This window comes from Bufo bufo, chromosome 1 (assembly GCF_905171765.1).
Source record: "Bufo bufo chromosome 1, aBufBuf1.1, whole genome shotgun sequence".
Taxonomy (NCBI): Eukaryota; Metazoa; Chordata; class Amphibia; order Anura; family Bufonidae; genus Bufo; species Bufo bufo.
The window spans coordinates 463,916,279-463,935,762 of NC_053389.1; the positions used below are offsets into that span (position 1 = coordinate 463,916,279).

Here is a 19,484-nt window from a genome sequence, read left to right on the forward strand (position 1 = left end):
GTTGATTAAATTGAACCTCCCCCAAAAATTTTGGATTGGAACCATGTGCAAATGGAACTCATGGAAACAGATCATTGAGGTTTGATGCTCAATTTTAAGTTAACACTCTTCGGTAGATTGTTGCTATACCATATGTTTTTCTGCAGTATATATGCTGGTTTAATTAAATTGAGCAATCCCCCAAAAATTTTTTAGTACATTTCTAGTTATCACTCACAGATAATTTGCTGCCCTACCCTTTATCTTTTAATAATCACATATATGTTCTAGTTTAATTAAATTGAACAGATAAAAAAAAATATAAAAAATTCCAACTGTGTGGAAATGGAATTCACTTCACATAAACGGACAACTGAGGCTTGACGCTCAATTTCACCTTAACACTCACAGGTAGATTGCTGCTATACCATGTTTTTTGCTGCAGCAATCACGTAGGATGGTTAATGACATTGAAATCGCCCCCCCCCCCCACCGAAAAAAATTAAATAAAAACATTAAATTGCAACCGTGTGTAAATGGAATTCATGGAAATGGTTAGAGGCTTAACGTGCAATTTCATGTTAGCACTCATAGGTAGATTGCTGTTATTACGATGTGTTTTTTGCTGCAGTAATCATGTATATATGCTGGTTAATTAAATTGATCCACACAAAAAAAAGTATTTCTGTGAAAATGGGGGAAAAATGAAAGTATTTTCTTGTAGGTAGCTGCCTTTGATATATGCATGCAGCAGCTGCAGTTCTGTTAGGAGGCACAGTAGCCACAGCTCCTGTCTTCTCTCTTCCTGGCTCTCTACTTCCCTGCTTGTCCCTATTCTACATACACATTTCTTCTTTGTAATCCTAACCTTTCCCTTCACTGTCCCTGACAATAGAATACAAGTTAATTTCACATCGACAGCACTATGATGAGGCCACCTGATCCGGCAACTGAATCACCTGGACACAAACTGCAGCATGCAGTGGCTGTTCCATATTTTGGTAGATATGAGACAGTCTTTTTTCCTCTGGGAGGTAGCTAATTTGCATAACTCTCGCTCAGCATTGCATGTTGGGGATTTAATCCTAGGATACATTCATTGAAATGTTGAATGAAGAATTATGTATAGCACTGTGGAAGACATACTGTATATGAATGAATAGTATGTGTATTAACAGATGCACATGACTACTTTCAGGATCTATGTAATATGGCACCCCTGCGGCTATACCTTGGAATATGTTCAAATTTATTCAGACACAGAGAAGTTGCATGCAGCATTGCATGCTACTGCATATTATGTAGTGGCATAAAACAGTGGAATCTGATCTTTCGAGGTATTTATTGAATTAAAAACATATAAATGGTCCCTCCTATGTCAAATTAATAAGCACTTCTCAGAAAATAGTACTAAAGTAATTTTCATCTTACACATCATTAGAGATACAATTTTATTCAGATTTATTTGGCTTTTGTTTTATCAATAAAATATAAATTATGCTAGATAATAAAATAATAATTGTGCATGTCATTGAATGGGGAAAAAACAACTGAACCTAAACAGTTGTAAGCCTACTAAATCACCTACTAAATCACTAGTAAAGAGAACAAAAATCTGTGTTAATGTAGTTGCAGCACTGATGACGTTCTTCGTGCTTCTAGTAAAAGGGACATCTGAAACACGTGGCCTGTAGATGTGGCTTAGGAAACACAGTGTGTTGGAGCAGGGCAGTTACTTCCTATCCATCTGAAATGCTGGCAAGAATGGAATGTATCGAGTCCATGAAAGCCTTCTTAGGTATTTTGTGAGAAAAGGCAGATCATAACAAGATTGTCCTACACTGCCATTAGTTTTCCCTGCATGCATTTGTTTATGCCAAGCAGAAGTTCCCCTTTCTTCATCTGAACCTAAGCGGAAATAAGAAAACAAGATCTTCATTTCTTTGCTGAGCAAATGATTTATTGCACTTATGCTGGTTGCTAGCCAAAACATGCAAGAAGGTTGGAGAGCAACATCCTATGATCAGATGCTTAGGTAGATGTCATACTCACTGCATGGTAATGAAGGTCATTCAGTGTTGATTCAGGCGAGGAAGGCTCCGCATCTGATGTTTTAATGGCATATTCTAAATGAAAGCTATACCAACAGCATTGTGCTACCAATATTTACTCATACATTGATGACATTTTCAACATATTCAGGTGAATGCATTTCAAATGTACTGTATGTATGCACTAAAATATTCTAAACAACATTTACACATCACCTACAGGTAGAGTTGAGCGAACACCTGGATGTTCGGGTTCGACGAGTTCGGCCGAACTTTCGAAAAATGTTCGGGTTCGGGATCCGAACTCGACCCGAACTTCATCCCGAACCCGAACCCCATAGAAGTCAATGGGGACCCGAACTTTTGGGCACTAAAAAGGCTGTAAAACACACCCGGAAAGGGCTAGAGGGCTGCAAAAGGCAGCAAAATGTAGTTAAATCCCCTGCAAACAAATGTAGATAGGGAAATGATGAGTTAACATAAAATAAATAAAAATTAAACAATATTAATTGGAGAGAGGTCCCATAGCACAGAATCAGGCTTCAAGTCACCCACCAATGGAGAAGGTCACTTACTATTATTTTGACCACAGCACCCAGACAAAGGAGAGAGGTCCCACAGCAGAGAACCAGGCATCATATCACCCACCACAGGAGTAGGCCACCATTTAGTTACTTTGACCCCTACACCCAGACGGAGGAGAGAGGTTACACAGCAGAGAATCAGGCATTTAGATCACCCACCACAGGAGTAGGCCACCATTGAATCAGACCCCGGCAACCATGTCAGATGGCACAAGCATAAGCTTTATATCAATCAGCACAGGAGAAGGCGACTTTGACAGACTTTGACCCCTACACCCGGACGGAGGAGAGAGGTTTCAAAGCAGAGAATCAGGCATTTAGATCACCCACCACAGGAGTAGGCCCCAATTTAATGGGACCCCGGCAACCATGTCAGATGGCACAACCATCAGCTTCATATCAATCAGCACAGGAGAAGGCGACTTTGAAAGACTTTGAACCCTACACCCAGACGGAGGAGAGAGGTTTCACAGCAGAGAATCAGGCATTTAGATCACCCACCACAGGAGTAGGCCCCCATTGAATCAGACCCTGGCAACCATGTCAGATGGCACAACCATCAGCTTTATATCAATCAGCACAGGAGAAGGCGACTTTGAAAGACTTTGACCCCTACACCCAGATGGAGGAGAGAGGTTTCACAGCAGAGAATTAGGCATCATATCAACCACCACAGGAGAAGCCACCATTTAGTTACTTTGACCCCTGCACCCAGGAAGAGGAGAGAGGCACCACAGCACATATTCTGGCATCATATCAGCCACCACAGGAGAAGCCACCATTGAGTTACTTTGACCCCCGCACCCAGGAAGAGGAGAGAGGCACCACAGCACATATTCTGGCATCATATCAGCCACCACAGGAGAAGCCACCATTGAGTTACTTTGACCCCTGCACCCAGGAAGAGGAGAGAGGCCCCACAGCACATATTCTGGCATCATACTAACCACCACAGGAGAAGCCACCATTGAGTTACTTTGACCCCTGCACCCAGGAAGAGGAGAGAGGCCCCACAGCACATATTCTGGCATCATATCAGCCACCACAGGAGAAGCCACCATTGAGTTACTTTGACCCCCGCACCCAGGAAGAGGAGAGAGGCACCACAGCACATATTCTGGCATCATATCAGCCACCACAGGAGAAGCCACCATTGAGTTACTTTGACCCCCGCACCCAGGAAGAGGAGAGAGGCACCACAGCACATATTCAGGCATCATATCACACACCACAGGAGAAGGCCTCTTTCAGTGATTTAGGCCTTTGGACCCAGACAGAGGAGAGAGGCACCACAGCACATATTCTGGCATCATATCAGCCACCACAGGAGAAGCCACCATTGAGTTACTTTGACCCCCGCACCCAGGAAGAGGAGAGAGGCACCACAGCACATATTCTGGCATCATATCAGCCACCACAGGAGAAGCCACCATTGAGTTACTTTGACCCCTGCACCCAGGAAGAGGAGAGAGGCCCCACAGCACATATTCTGGCATCATACTAACCACCACAGGAGAAGCCACCATTGAGTTACTTTGACCCCTGCACCCAGGAAGAGGAGAGAGGCCCCACAGCACATATTCTGGCATCATATCAGCCACCACAGGAGAAGCCACCATTGAGTTACTTTGACCCCCGCACCCAGGAAGAGGAGAGAGGCACCACAGCACATATTCTGGCATCATATCAGCCACCACAGGAGAAGCCACCATTGAGTTACTTTGACCCCCGCACCCAGGAAGAGGAGAGAGGCACCACAGCACATATTCAGGCATCATATCACACACCACAGGAGAAGGCCTCTTTCAGTGATTTAGGCCTTTGGACCCAGACAGAGGAGAGAGGCACCACAGCACATATTCTGGCATCATATCAGCCACCACAGGAGAAGCCACCATTGAGTTACTTTGACCCCTGCACCCAGGAAGAGGAGAGAGGCCCCACAGCACATATTCTGGCATCATATCAGCCACCACAGGAGAAGCCACCATTGAGTTACTTTGACCCCTGCACCCAGGAAGAGGAGAGAGGCCCCACAGCACATATTCTGGCATCATACTAACCACCACAGGAGAAGCCACCATTGAGTTACTTTGACCCCTGCACCCAGGAAGAGGAGAGAGGCCCCACAGCACATATTCTGGCATCATATCAGCCACCACAGGAGAAGCCACCATTGAGTTACTTTGACCCCCGCACCCAGGAAGAGGAGAGAGGCACCACAGCACATATTCTGGCATCATATCAGCCACCACAGGAGAAGCCACCATTGAGTTACTTTGACCCCTGCTCCCAGGAAGAGGAGAGAGGCCCCACAGCACATATTCTGGCATCATACTAACCACCACAGGAGAAGCCACCATTGAGTTACTTTGACCCCTGCACCCAGGAAGAGGAGAGAGGCCCCACAGCACATATTCTGGCATCATATCAGCCACCACAGGAGAAGCCACCATTGAGTTACTTTGACCCCCGCACCCAGGAAGAGGAGAGAGGCACCACAGCACATATTCTGGCATCATATCAGCCACCACAGGAGAAGCCACCATTGAGTTACTTTGACCCCCGCACCCAGGAAGAGGAGAGAGGCACCACAGCACATATTCAGGCATCATATCACACACCACAGGAGAAGGCCTCTTTCAGTGATTTAGGCCTTTGGACCCAGACAGAGGAGAGAGGCACCACAGCACATATTCTGGCATCATATCAGCCACCACAGGAGAAGCCACCATTGAGTTACTTTGACCCCTGCACCCAGGAAGAGGAGAGAGGCCCCACAGCACATATTCTGGCATCATATCAGCCACCACAGGAGAAGCCACCATTTAGTTACTTTGACCCCTGCACCCAGGAAGAGGAGAGAGGCACCACAGCACATATTCTGGCATCATATCAGCCACCACAGGAGAAGCCACCATTTAGTTACTTTGACCCCTTCACCCAAACAGAGGAGAGAGGTTCCACATCAGAGAATCAGGCATCATATCAACCACCACAGGAGTAGGCCACAATTTAGTTTCTTTGACCCCTGCACCCAGGAAGAGGAGAGAGGCCCCACAGCACATATTCTGGCATCATATCACACACCACAGGAGAAGGCCTCTTTCAGTGATTTAGGCCTTTGGACCCAGACAGAGGAGAGAGGTCAGAGATTAGCTTCATATCCCCCAGCACAGCAGAAGACCGCTTTATTTGACTTAGGCCTCAGCACCCAGACAGAAGACAGAGGTAGCATGGCAGAGGTTATGGCTTCATGTCACCCGTTAGTTTAACCGGCCACTTTCATCTGGTTAGGCCCCGGCGCCCAGACAGAGAAGAGTTTCATTCAACTGTGGGTTTCATAAAATTTGTATCAAATAAAGAAGTGGCCCGTAGCACAACAAGACATGTTTTAGGCAGTTAATAAGGACTACTCTGCACAAGGGAGGGACAGGTCCTGTGGGATCCATGCCTGGTTCATCTTTATGAAGGTCAGCTTGTCCACGTTGGCTGTGGACAGGCGGCTGCGCTTGTCAGTAATGACGCCCCCTGCCGTGCTGAATACGCGTTCAGATAAAACGCTGGCCGCCGGGCAGGAAAGCACCTCCAAGGCATAACATGCTAACTCTGGCCACGTGGACAATTTCGAAACCCAGTAGTTGAATGGGGCCGAACCATCCGTCAGGATGTGGAGGGGTGTGCAGACATACTGTTCAACCATGTTAGTGAAATGCTGCCTCCTGCTAACACGTTCCGTATCAGGTGTCGGTGCAGATAGCTGTGGCGTGGAGACAAAACTTTTCCACATTTCTGCCATGCTAACCCTGCCCTCAGATGAGCTGGCCGTGACACAGCTGCGTTGGCGACCTCTTGCCACTCCTCTGCCTTCACCTTCCACCTGTTCCCCTGTGACATGTGGGAATGCTCTCAAGAGCGCCTCTATCAGCGTGCGCTTGTACTCGCGCATCTTACGGTCGCGCTCCAGTTCAGGAATTAAAGTGGGCACATTGTCTTTATACCGGGGATCCAGCAGGGTGGCCACCCAGTAGTCTGCACACGTTAAAACGTGGGCAACTCTGCTGTCGTTGCACAGGCATTGGAGCATATATTCGCTCATGTGGGCCAGGCTACCCATGGGTAAGGACAAGCTGTCCTCTGTGGGAGGCGTATCGTCATCGTCCACCGTATCCCCCCAGCCACGCACCAGTGATGGGCCTGGGCTGCCACCCCGCTGTGAACTTGCGTCATCCTCGTCCCCCTCCACCTCCTCCTCCTCATCCTCCTCGTCCTCCAGTACAGTGCCTTGGCTGGCGACTTGTGAACCTGTCCTCTGCTGCTTAAACAAACCTCCCTCTGAGCCACTTCGAACAGACTGGCCCGAAAGTGTTAGAAACGAGCCCTCATCCTCCTCCTCCTCCTCCACCTGGGCCACCTCCTCTAACATCATTGCCCTAAGTGTTTTCTCAAGGAGACATAGAAGTGGTATTGTAACGCTGATAACAGTGTCATCGCCACTGGCCATGTTGGTGGAGTACTCGAAACAGCGCAGCAGGGCACACAGGTCTCGCATGGAGGCCCAATCATTGGTGGTGAAGTGGTGCTGTTTGGCAGTACGACTGACGCGAGCGTGCTGCAGCTGAAACTCCACTATGGCCTGCTGCTGCTCGCACAGTCTCTCCAGCATGTGCAAGGTGGAGTTCCACCGGGTGGGCACGTCGCATATGAGGCGGTGAGCGGGAAGGCCGAAGTTCCGCTGTAGCGCAGACAGGCGAGCAGCGGCAGGATGTGAACGGCGGAAGCGCGCACAGACGGCCCGCACTTTATGCAGCAGCTCTGACATGTTGGGGTAGTGGTGAATGAACCTCTGCACCACCAAGTTCAGCACATGCGCCAGGCAAGGGATGTGCGTCAAACCGGCTAGTCCCAGAGCTGCCACGAGATTTCGCCCATTATCGCATACCACCAGGCCTGGCTTGAGGCCCACCGGCAGAAACCACTCGTCGGTCTGTTGTTCAATACCCCGCCACAACTCCTTTGCGCTGTGGGGCCTGTCCCCCAAACATATGAGTTTCAGAATGGCCTGCTGACGTTTACCCCGGGCTGTGCTGAAGTTGGTGGTGAAGGTGTGTGGCTGACCGGATGAGCTGGTGGAAGCAGTGGAGGAGGAAGCCGAGTAGGAGGAGGAGGCTACAGGAGGCAGAGAATGATGCCCTGCGATCCTAGGGGGCGGAAGGACGTGCGCCAAGGAACTGTCCGCCGGGGGCCCAGCCGCCACTACATTCATCCAGTGTGCAGTTAGTGAGATATAGCGTCCCTGGCCGTGCTTACTGGTCCACGTATCTGTGGTTAGGTGGACCTTGCCACAAATGGCGTTGCGCAGTGCACACTTGATTTTATCGGACACTTGCATGTGCAGGGAAGGCACGGCTGTCTTGGAGAAGTAGTGGCGGCTGGGAACCACATACTGCGGGACAGCCATGGCCATCAGCTGTTTGAAGCTGTCTGTGTCCACCAGCCGGAATGACAGCATTTCAAAGGCCAGCAGTTTAGAAATGCTGGCGTTCAGGCCAAGGGCTCGAGGGTGACTCGGGGGGAATTTGCACTTCCTCTCTAAGGTTTGAGATATTGAGAGCTGAACGCTGCTGTGTGATATAGTGGAGACGCTAGTTGACGGTGGCGGTGGTGGTGATGTCGGTGGCACATCCTCTGTTTGCTGCTCGGCAGGTGGCAACATTCCTCTCGAGGCGGAAGCCGAGGCAGCAGCGGTAGAGGGAGCAGGGGGAGCCTCAGCGAGTGCCTGGTTTTTAAGGTGTGTACCCCACTGCAGTTCATGCTTTGCATGTAGATGCCTGGTCATGCAGGTTGTGCTGAGGTTCAGAACGTTAATGCCTCGCCTCAGGCTCTGATGGCCGAGCGTGCAAGTCACTCGGGTCTTGTCGGTAGGACATTGTTTAAAGAAGTGCCATGCCAGGGAACTCTTTGAAGCTGCCCTTGTGGGGCTGGGTCCCTGTTGGCGATGTCCAGTAGCAGGCGAACTCTGGGGCGGCGGCTCGTCTGCTTTGGCCCCCTGCTCCCTCTTTGGCTTCGCTGTTGTCTCGGTCTCACCACTACCTCTTCCTCTGAACTGTGAAAGTCATCGCCACGACCTTCAGTCCATGTGGGGTCTAAGACCTCATCGTCCTCTGCATCGTCTTCCACCCAGTCTCCCTCCCTGACCTCCTCCTGTTCAGTCTGCACACTGCAAAAAGACGCGGCAGTGGGCACCTGTGTTTCGTCATCATCAGAGAGTCGGTGACTCTGCTGTGGTGGTATTCCCATGTCCTCTTCATCTGGAGACATAAGTGGTTGTGCGTCAGTGCATGGTATGTCTTCCTCCACTGGGGAAGGGCTAGGTGGACGCCCCTGGGAAACCCTGGAAGCAGAGTCTTCAAACAGAAGAAGAGACTGCTGCATAACTTGTGGCTCAGACCGTTTCCCTGATATGCTTGGGGGTGATGTGACAGACTGATGGGCTTGGTTTTCAGGTGCCACCTGTGCGCTTTCCGCAGAAGACTGGGTGGAAGACCATGTGGTGAACGTGCTGGAAGCACTGTCGGCCACCCAATCGATTAATGCCTGTACCTGCTCAGGCCTTACCATCCTAAGAGCGGCATTGGGCCCCACGAGATATTGCGGTACATTCTGCCGGCTAGTTGAGGGAGTTCGTTCCCTACTGTGTGCGCCTGGGGCCAAACGGCCACGTCCTCTACCAGCAACAGAGGCTCCACGGACACCACCACGACCGCGTCCTCGTCCCTTAATAGTATTTTTCTTCATTGTTGCGATTCAACTCGCACCACAATGAAATATATTATTTTTTATAAGCAAAATCCCCTCACTGGAATACTTTCAGTCTTTTGACTGTATGGATTACAGATGGAATGACTGTTATATGTGAGTACCGCTTTCTTTGACAGATTCTAGTATGGGTACATATATGTTTTCCCAACCCCAGCACATTAGTTTGCTAATTCCAGATGTATGAAACGCAGGCCTAACTGTATCTAGTATATTGAACGCCAGATAAACTAACTTGGCCTTTTTTAAATAAAAAAAAAATTCCCTCACTGGAATACTTTCAGTCTTTTGACTGTATGGATTACAGATGGAATGACTGTTATATGTGAGTACCGCTTTCTTTGACAGATTCTAGTATGGGTACATATATGTTTTCCCAACCCCAGCACATTAGTTTGCTAATTCCAGATGTATGAAACGCAGGCCTAACTGTATCTAGTATATTGAACGCCAGATAAACTAACTTGGCCTTTTTTAAATAAAAAAAATTCCCTCACTGGAATACTTTCAGTCTTTTGACTGTATGGATTACAGATGGAATGACTGTTATATGTGAGTACCGCTTTCTTTGACAGATTCTAGTATGGGTACATATATGTTTTCCCAACCCCAGCACATTAGTTTGCTAATTCCAGATGTATGAAACGCAGGCCTAACTGTATCTAGTATATTGAACGCCAGATAAACTAACTTGGCCTTTTTTAAATAAAAAAAATCCCCTCACTGGAATACTTTCAGTCTTTTGACTGTATGGATTACAGATGGAATGACTGTTATATGTGAGTACCGCTTTCTTTGACAGATTCTAGTATGGGTACATATATGTTTTCCCAACCCCAGCACATTAGTTTGCTAATTCCAGATGTATGAAACGCAGGCCTAACTGTATCTAGTATATTGAACGCCAGATAAACTAACTTGGCCTTTTTTAAATAAAAAAAATTCCCTAACTGGAATACTTTCAGTCTTTTGACTGTATGGATTACAGATGGAATGACTGTTATATGTGAGTACCGCTTTCTTTGACAGATTCTAGTATGGGTACATATATGTTTTCCCAACCCCAGCACATTAGTTTGCTAATTCCAGATGTATGAAACGCAGGCCTAACTGTATCTAGTATATTGAACGCCAGATAAACTAACTTGGCCTTTTTTAAATAAAAAAAATTCCCTCACTGGAATACTTTCAGTCTTTTGACTGTATGGATTACAGATGGAATGACTGTTATATGTGAGTACCGCTTTCTTTGACAGATTCTAGTATGGGTACATATATGTTTTCCCAACCCCAGCACATTAGTTTGCTAATTCCAGATGTATGAAACGCAGGCCTAACTGTATCTAGTATATTGAACGCCAGATAAAATAACTTGGCCTTTTTTAAATAAAAAAAAAATTCCCTCACTGGAATACTTTCAGTCTTTTGACTGTATGGATTACAGATGGAATGACTGTTATATGTGAGTACCGCTTTCTTTGACAGATTCTAGTATGGGTACATATATGTTTTCCCAACCCCAGCACATTAGTTTGCTAATTCCAGATGTATGAAACGCAGGCCTAACTGTATCTAGTATATTGAACGCCAGATAAACTAACTTGGCCTTTTTTAAATAAAAAAAATTCCCTCACTGGAATACTTTCAGTCTTTTGACTGTATGGATTACAGATGGAATGACTGTTATATGTGAGTACCGCTTTCTTTGACAGATTCTAGTATGGGTACATATATGTTTTCCCAACCCCAGCACATTAGTTTGCTAATTCCAGATGTATGAAACGCAGGCCTAACTGTATCTAGTATATTGAACGCCAGATAAACTAACTTGGCCTTTTTTAAATAAAAAAAAAATTCCCTCACTGGAATACTTTCAGTCTTTTGACTGTATGGATTACAGATGGAATGACTGTTATATGTGAGTACCGCTTTCTTTGACAGATTCTAGTATGGGTACATATATGTTTTCCCAACCCCAGCACATTAGTTTGCTAATTCCAGATGTATGAAACGCAGGCCTAACTGTATCTAGTATATTGAACGCCAGATAAACTAACTTGGCCTTTTTTAAATAAAAAAAATCCCCTCACTGGAATACTTTCAGTCTTTTGACTGTATGGATTACAGATGGAATGACTGTTATATGTGAGTACCGCTTTCTTTGACAGATTCTAGTATGGGTGCATATATGTTTTCTCAACCCCAGCACATTAGTTTGCTAATTCCAGATGTATGAAACGCAGGCCTAACTGTATCTAGTATATTGAACGCCAGATAAACTAACTTGGCCTTTTTTAAATAAAAAAAATTCCCTCACTGGAATACTTTCAGTCTTTTGACTGTATGGATTACAGATGGAATGACTGTTATATGTGAGTACCGCTTTCTTTGACAGATTCTAGTATGGGTACATATATGTTTTCCCAACCCCAGCACATTAGTTTGCTAATTCCAGATGTATGAAACGCAGGCCTAACTGTATCTAGTATATTGAACGCCAGATAAACTAACTTGGCCTTTTTTAAATAAAATAAAAATTCCCTCGCTGGAATACTTTATGGCTTTTCACTGTATGGATTACAGGTGGACTGGTATTAGTAGGGGTGACACAAGCACACCCAAGTCCCTGATGTAGGATTTCTATGGCACAGACCACTATTACAAGTGATTAATGGACGTTGGGAGAGATTGTGCTGCAGCACTAGTCCCAAGATGGCCGCCGCCTATCAGCCCAGTAACATGTGCCACAAAATGGTCTGCACAACCTTTAAAAAAAATAGCCTTGGAGCTTTGGAATGCACACTGTGGCAGCTTCTGCTGCAGCACTACAAGTCGCAAAATGGCGGTCGGCGGTCAGCCCAGGTACATGTGGATGGAAAAATCACTCTGGCCACTCTAAAAATAGCCAATCCCTATCAAAAAAGCAGCTCAGCTGCAGTTGTTCAGATGAATCACAGGTGGAGGAGAGAAATTTGCTTCCAGTTATTCAATTATCCCTGCCTATTCTCGCCCTAGCATCAGCTGCGTCTATCCCTGTTCTATTCACATCGGGAGTGAGCACGTCCCGACGTGCGCACAAGCTTATAAAGAGGCTGAGTCACATGCTGCACTTGGCCAATCACAGCCTTGCCAATAGTAGGCATGGCTGCGATGGCATCTTAGGGCAAGTAGTATGATGCATGTTGATTGGCTGCTTTGCAAAATGCGCCAAAATACATGCCGAACGACGAACCCGAACCCGAACTTTTACGAAAAAGTTCGGGTTCGGGTCCGTGTCACGAACACCCCAAAATTCGGTACGGACCCGAACTATGCTCGAACTGTTCGCTCAACACTACCTACAGGTGAAACTCGAAAAATTAGAATATTGTGCAAAAGTCAATTTATTTCAGTAATGCAAATTAAAAGGAATTTCATTAATGCAGCTTAAAATTATTATTTTGTGAAAAGGTTCAATATTCTAGGCTCAAAGTGTCACACTCTAGTCAGCTAATTAATCCATACCCCCTGAGCAAAGGGTACCTGAGATTGTGACTTTGGGGTTTCATAAGCTGTAAGCCATAATCATCCATATTATAACAAATAAAGACTTGAAATATCTCGCTTTGCATGTAATGAGTCTATCTCATACCGTATATATTAGTTTCACCTTTTAAGTTGCATTACTGAAATAAATGAACTTTGCACAATTTTTCGAGTTTCACCTGTAGATGATCCTTTAAAATCTATTCTCCTTAAAGGAATAGAGGCCCTTACAGGATAGGTGATAAAAATCTGATTAGTGCAGGTCTCATCATTGTGACCTCTATGATCATGAGACTAGAGGTCCACGTCCTCTGTGTCAGTCAAATGACATTAGTGCATGTGCATTGCCATTCAATTTAAAGTCTATGGTACTGCCAAAGACAGCTAAGAGCAGTACGTGGTTACTGTACGTGGTCTCCAACATTCCATAGATTTCTTACAAATTCACTGCACAAGAGCTATTTACAACTTTTGATTGTGATTATACTGTATGCATCTGATTTTATTTTAAGTATGCTATTGCTGCAACAAGTTTGTTCAAATTCCATTACCCCCGATGAATTCTGTAGTAAGTATTTTAACTGTTATTAAACACATTTTGCTAACATTACTGTTAGAACGTACTAGAGTCCCTGTCTGGTCCACAGCTAGTATACCCTACTTCAAGGCAGGTCCACTTCAAGGCAGGATGGATTTGGCTGCTAGTGAGCCATAGTACACCTGCAGAGATGATAACAGAACCCTGGTGTGGGCACATAAGTAGCAAACCCTCCAGAATGATCAGGTTGGAAAAAAGAAGAGACAGCAAGCAGGGTCAGAAACGAAGAGGGACAAAGCACAATGAATGCAGTACACAAAAGGTTAAATCCAAGACAAGCCAGAGTTGATAATCAAGAAGAAAGAAAATGAATGAGGTCTCCAATAGATTGGTTGCAATCAGTTCATAACTTTATTGTGCAGATACAAAGATCTAAAGAAACATCCATATGTAAATGGTATAATCAATTCTGAAAATGCCACTAAATATATTAAAATGTCTCACTTCACCAAATGGCATTTATCATATAGATGAAGTTAATACCAGGCATTTGCTAATGTATTGTGATTGTCCATAGTCCCTCCTTTGCTAGCTTGATTAATTTTTCCCTCTCATTATAAACGGCTCATTTCCAGGGGCTATGGCTACGGCTGCAGCGCAGATATGATGTGGCTGGGACAGGAGCTCGTATGCATGCATGCTTATGTGCACTCCTGCAGTCCTGGCTGCTAGAGAAACTGGCCCCTTTTCCTATAGTGTGCAAGCAGTTCCACCACTGCTGGACTGCAGGGTGGTCATAACCCCTGTATACGAGCAGTGTATAAGGTAATGGAATAATGAATCACACCAGCAAAGGAGGCAATATGAACAAACCCAATACATTATTAAGTGTATTGTATTAAATTTGTCTACACGATAAATGCCAGTGAGGGAACCCCTTTATAAGCCTGGCATTTGAGTTCACCCGGACCTTCTACTGCAGATTATTCTATGGCCCAGATGTGAGTCTGTGTAGTACCTGGATCGTGTATCACACAAAGTCAGACAGAGTAAGAAACCTGATTGGCTAGATTTTTAGATATTCTGACAAGTCCAGTAGTCGGGGGTTTTCTGGTAGGCATACCAACCCTCATAGCACACCAATTCACAGGGATGGACGTGAACTCCTGGCAATCACTCTGATGTAATATCCTCAAGGATTTGCCCAATCTGGACATTTATAGCAAGTTTATGTAAAAAAAACGTTCAATAGGTGTGGGTCTAACCTCTTGAACCTGCTACTATCTCAAGTAGGGGGCCTCATCTCACCTAACTGAATGGAGAGGAGGCTATGCATGTAATGCTATCTCAATTTACTTGTATGGGACTTCCAAAAATAGCCAAGTAAGTCCCATAAAAGTGAATGGAGAGAGGCAATCTATGACTTTTTCCACTCACGCTAGGTCTAAAAAAGTGGACGTGACGTGGAAGGGGTAGGGGATGTGCCGGCAGGCCCGTCTCATTCATCTTTTTTTACACCTGTTTTAGGCGTAGAAAAGAGTCTAAATGTAAGCCAGCTAGGAAGCTGTCTTACATGTAGAACTGGCACTGGATGTGCAGAAGTTATGTGTAGGTGCGCCTCTTCATAACTTCGGCGAATCCACCGTCAGATATAGGGGTTATTAAGACCGGTGTCTAAAACAACAGTCTTAATAAATGACTAGTGATGAGCGGCAGGGGCTATATTAAAATTTGTGATATTTCACAAATATTTGCGCGAATATTCATCATATAATCACGAATTCGAGATTATTTTCTTGATTGCGAAAAATCGGCAATGTAATATTCGCGTAATGCGCGTGAAATACAGGCGTGGGTCACTTTTGCTACATTTTCCAAGCTGCTAGAAGTTTCCTGAGACTGAAGAAAATGCTGCCGCTTTGTTGACTCTAGATAACTTCTGCCTGATCGCACGTCCCTGTGACGTCCGCGATCCATTTGGATATCTTCTCTATCAACTTTCAATGTTCTTTTCTGAGCCTACCATGTTGATCACGGTTATCGGCGAATCAGGGTTCGACGCCGGAGAGGGAGCATGAGAAAGGGAGACCTCATCCAAGGGAGTTCAATGGCTGCAATGGGATGAAGCGGAAATGTGGGACAAGTTATTGAAGCAAAAGGATCGAATGAAAGGGCCAATTAAAGATGAATTTTAAGTCCCTGTCACCTATGCAGAGCAGGGGTTTTTCATTGCCAGAAATGGGTTAATGTCACCCACCAATGGAACAGATTATTTTTTAAAATTTCGGTCCCTGTCACCTATGCAGAGCAGAGGTTTATTCACGGCAAAAATTTTAAAATGTCAACCCAAGAATGTAACAGACAATTTTGTGAAATTTATTAACCTGTCTACTAGGTAGAGCAGGGGTCTATCACAGCCAAAAATTGTTAAATGTCACCCGAAAATGTAACAGAAAAATTAGTGAAATGTATTAAGCTGTCAACTAGGTAGAGCAGGCGTATATCACAGCCAAAAGTTGGTGAATCATATGTACCCCAAAATAGTACCAATAAAACTGGCACCTTATCTCCTAGTTTCCAAAATGGGGTCACTTTTTGGAGTTTCTACTGTAAGGGTGCATCAGGGGGGCTTTAAATGGGACATGCCATCTAAAAACCAGTTCAGCAAAATCTGCCTTCCAAAAGCCATACGGCGCTCCTTTTCTTCTGTGCCATGCCGTGCGCCCTTACATCAGTTTGCGACCACATGAGGGGTGTTTCTGTAAACCGCAGAATCAGGGTAAAAAATATTGAGTTTTGTTTGGCTGTTAACCCTCAATGTGTTAAAGAAAAAAAATTATTAAAATGAAAAATCTGGCAAAAAAGTGAAATTTGGAATTTTAATCTCCATTTTCCTTTAATTCTTGTGGAACACCTCAAAATCAGTTTTGAGTAACTTGAGGGGCTTAGTTTCTACAATGAGGTCATTTATGAGTGGTTTCCACTAGGTAAGCCCTGCAAAGTGACTTCATACCTGAACTGGTTCTTAAAAAGGGGATTTTGGAAATTTTCTTAAAATTTTTAAGAATTGCTTCTAAACTTCTAAGCCTTCTAACGTCCTAAAAAAAAATTAGTGATAAATAGTTTATAATGTATCACTTTCTGTTTTAAAAGCAGAGAAATAGAAATTTTGAAAATTGCTAATTTTACAAATTTTTTGGTAAGTTTGGGATTTTTTCAAAAATAAAGGTGAAATATATTGACTCTGAAATTTATGACTGTCATGAAGTACAATGTGTCACGAGAAAACAATCTCAGAATGGCTTGGATAAATAAAAGTGTTTCAAAGTTTTTTCCACATAAAGTGACACATGTCAGATTTGTAAATTTTGACCTGGACACTGGGGCATTATGAAAGGGTTAAAAACATCAATAAATATGAATAAAAACTTAAAAACAATGGCTTTTTGGAGGGATAGCCAAGGAGAGGAATAGAAACTAGAAAGTTGGGCAGTCACTAAATAAAACTTAACTTTTAATAGTATAGAGAGGTAAAATTAAGCCCCTACAGACGAACAAACAAATAATAACACAGACTAGCGAGTGGCTAGTAAGGCCCAAGGGGGAGGAGGGTAGTGGGTGTCGACTAACCCTATCAAACCCTACTTGGCCTAGTCCACCCTATAGACTCCTAGGTACTGGGTCCAAAAAACTCCGCAAGGGGTGGCCCCGGCTGCAACCTGGTCCTACTCTAGAGACCCTAAAAGGCCCTAAAAGGCCCTGTCCAGAGTGTAGAACGTAAATGGAAAAGGTGCCAGAACCGGGGGCTGAAAAAGCTTACAAAGGTATACAGACGAAAAAAGAAAAAAAGGGTGTCCCGATGCGTTTCATCAATATGAGCCCCTAGAATCTTCAGGGGACACGGGGCAAACAAATCAAATGGTTATTACCAGAGGAGGCGTACGGCACAGCAATGGAGTGTAACCTAGAACAAAACACATAACAGAAAAAAACAAGTAAGAATAGTGACAAAAGCACCTCAGCCCCATCAGTAAGTAATGAGAGAGGAGCTGACACTTACTATTTGGTGACCGTGGTTAGTGTATGGCTGTATACCAGGAAGAAGGGATCACCAAGGTAATGGTGTCCCCTTTAGGTGGATAGTCCGGCAGCATCTATGGCTACACAGCCAGAATGTAAGGAGTGGCCGGGCAGGGCGCACGCACTCTGCGTTTCCCGTCACGTGACTGGGCGCCGGGTGATGACCTCAGAGGGTGCGCCGGCGCTCCCGTCACCACATGATCGGGCGCCAGCTGGTGACGTATTCACGCATGCGCGCGCTCGTACCGGCGGGTCAATAGGACTGCCACCCAGAGGGATGTCCAGGCATAAGGTAGCCTCAAAAATATCATCAAAATGTGACGTATACAGAGGATGCGGTGACCGCCGGTAACATGTAGCCAATAAAGAGCATAGTAAGTGCTCAGTATGGCACAGAGTGTAGAGAACGCCTCCTGGTGGCCACGAACGGTATGGATGGCCAGACAGGAGGACATTACTTCTACGGTAAAACACAAAAAGGGGGAGGGGGAGCGCCTCGAACATTTATTCGAGAAACGTGTTACAACTCCAATCTTTAAGATGCAAATGTGCTGAGGGAATAGTAAAAAAAAACTCAAAGCAGACCATAGAATGGGATATTAATTGGCAGGAGAAAAAACCATGGCCTAAACAGGGATACTGGGGTACTGGTACATCACTACCCGCCGTCCCTGATTGACCAATTTATTTGCATGTTTTGATTCTATTGGGGTATGGCAGGTTTTCTGACCACTGGTTTAGACAGGAATATCTGGTTGACCGAGGCCAACGTGGTCTTCTCTGAGCAGTCATTTGTCCAGAAAAAGTACACCCCTACCCTAACGGGGCATTTTCTGAACTCACCAGAGTGTATAAAGAGCATATCAGCACTACATTAGACAAGGTATTGTGCCTCGGGGACTCCACATCGCCCTCACTCCAGCCAATCGGATTAGGAGTCCCAACCTCCTTAAAAAGTGTGAAAGGGACGATACGTCCAGTTCACTCCGATTTATGCAGCTGCTACTGGACGAAGAAAGGGTTGTCTTAGAGTGAGCAGAACGTAGTCTAATAGAACAAATTGAGACCACAAAAAAAATCGAACTACAAAATACCATTGAACGTTACCAATACCACTTGAAAGACCGTAAACATAAACAATTTAACCGGTACTTTAAGGACTTTAAAGAGAATAAAGTGTATCTGTTTCTAACAAACCCTGACTCGGCTCAGAACACCCACCTCTCCTCTACTGAGACTGAGGCCTCCGATACTGAGAGGGACAGACATCCTAAAACTAGAGGCCGTGGACGGGGAGGCTTTAGATCCAGGTAACATGGGGGTCGCTTTAGGAATAACCAACAGGCTAACCAGCCCCCCAACCCTCGCCCCCCGTACCCTCAACATCCCCTTTTTTAGACCAGGGAGCGCATTACTCACTGAGGAGCCGGAATACCCAATTATCAACAACGCATTTATAACAACCACTGATAAATTAGTTATTAATTTATCTTCTCACCCCCTGACCGAAACCGAGATTAAATTACTCAGACGAGGCTTCTCTTTTGTTCCGACTACTAGATTTGACTTATTTTGTTGGACGCGTGACCTCCACCTTTTTGCCCGTAAAGCTTAGATGGCATAAGTATCACAACCTGAGGTACAAGAAAGAAAGCAGAGAATTAGGCATCCCGGTAGAGATTTTGAGTGATGTCCGCTTGCTCTATAACCTTGATAGCACACCTACTAATGCTGAAGGGGTGGGTCCATTCACCTCTTTGAAAAATAAAAGCACTAAGATGCCCCCTGTAAGAGACGTCTCATGTGTTGATATCTTCCTTAAACACACCACCTCTGAACTCTCCACCCTCAGCTTTGTTCCCTCTAGGTACAATTGTAGTAAGGAAGAGAGATATGTCATTAAAGCCC

At 45.1% G+C, this 19,484-nt stretch overlaps 1 protein-coding gene across 1 annotated transcript in view; it reads right to left on the reverse strand.

Moving 5' to 3' along the window:
• Positions 1-1,550: 1,550 nt before the first annotated feature.
• The window catches only part of LOC120979732 (solute carrier family 23 member 1-like), a 652,539-nt gene continuing 634,605 nt past the window's right edge, over positions 1,551-19,484 (reverse strand). Inside the window, exon 12 of the mRNA XM_040408688.1 lies at positions 1,551-1,887. The gene's annotated coding sequence lies outside the window, so the exon portion shown is untranslated. The remainder of the gene's footprint in view (positions 1,888-19,484) is intronic.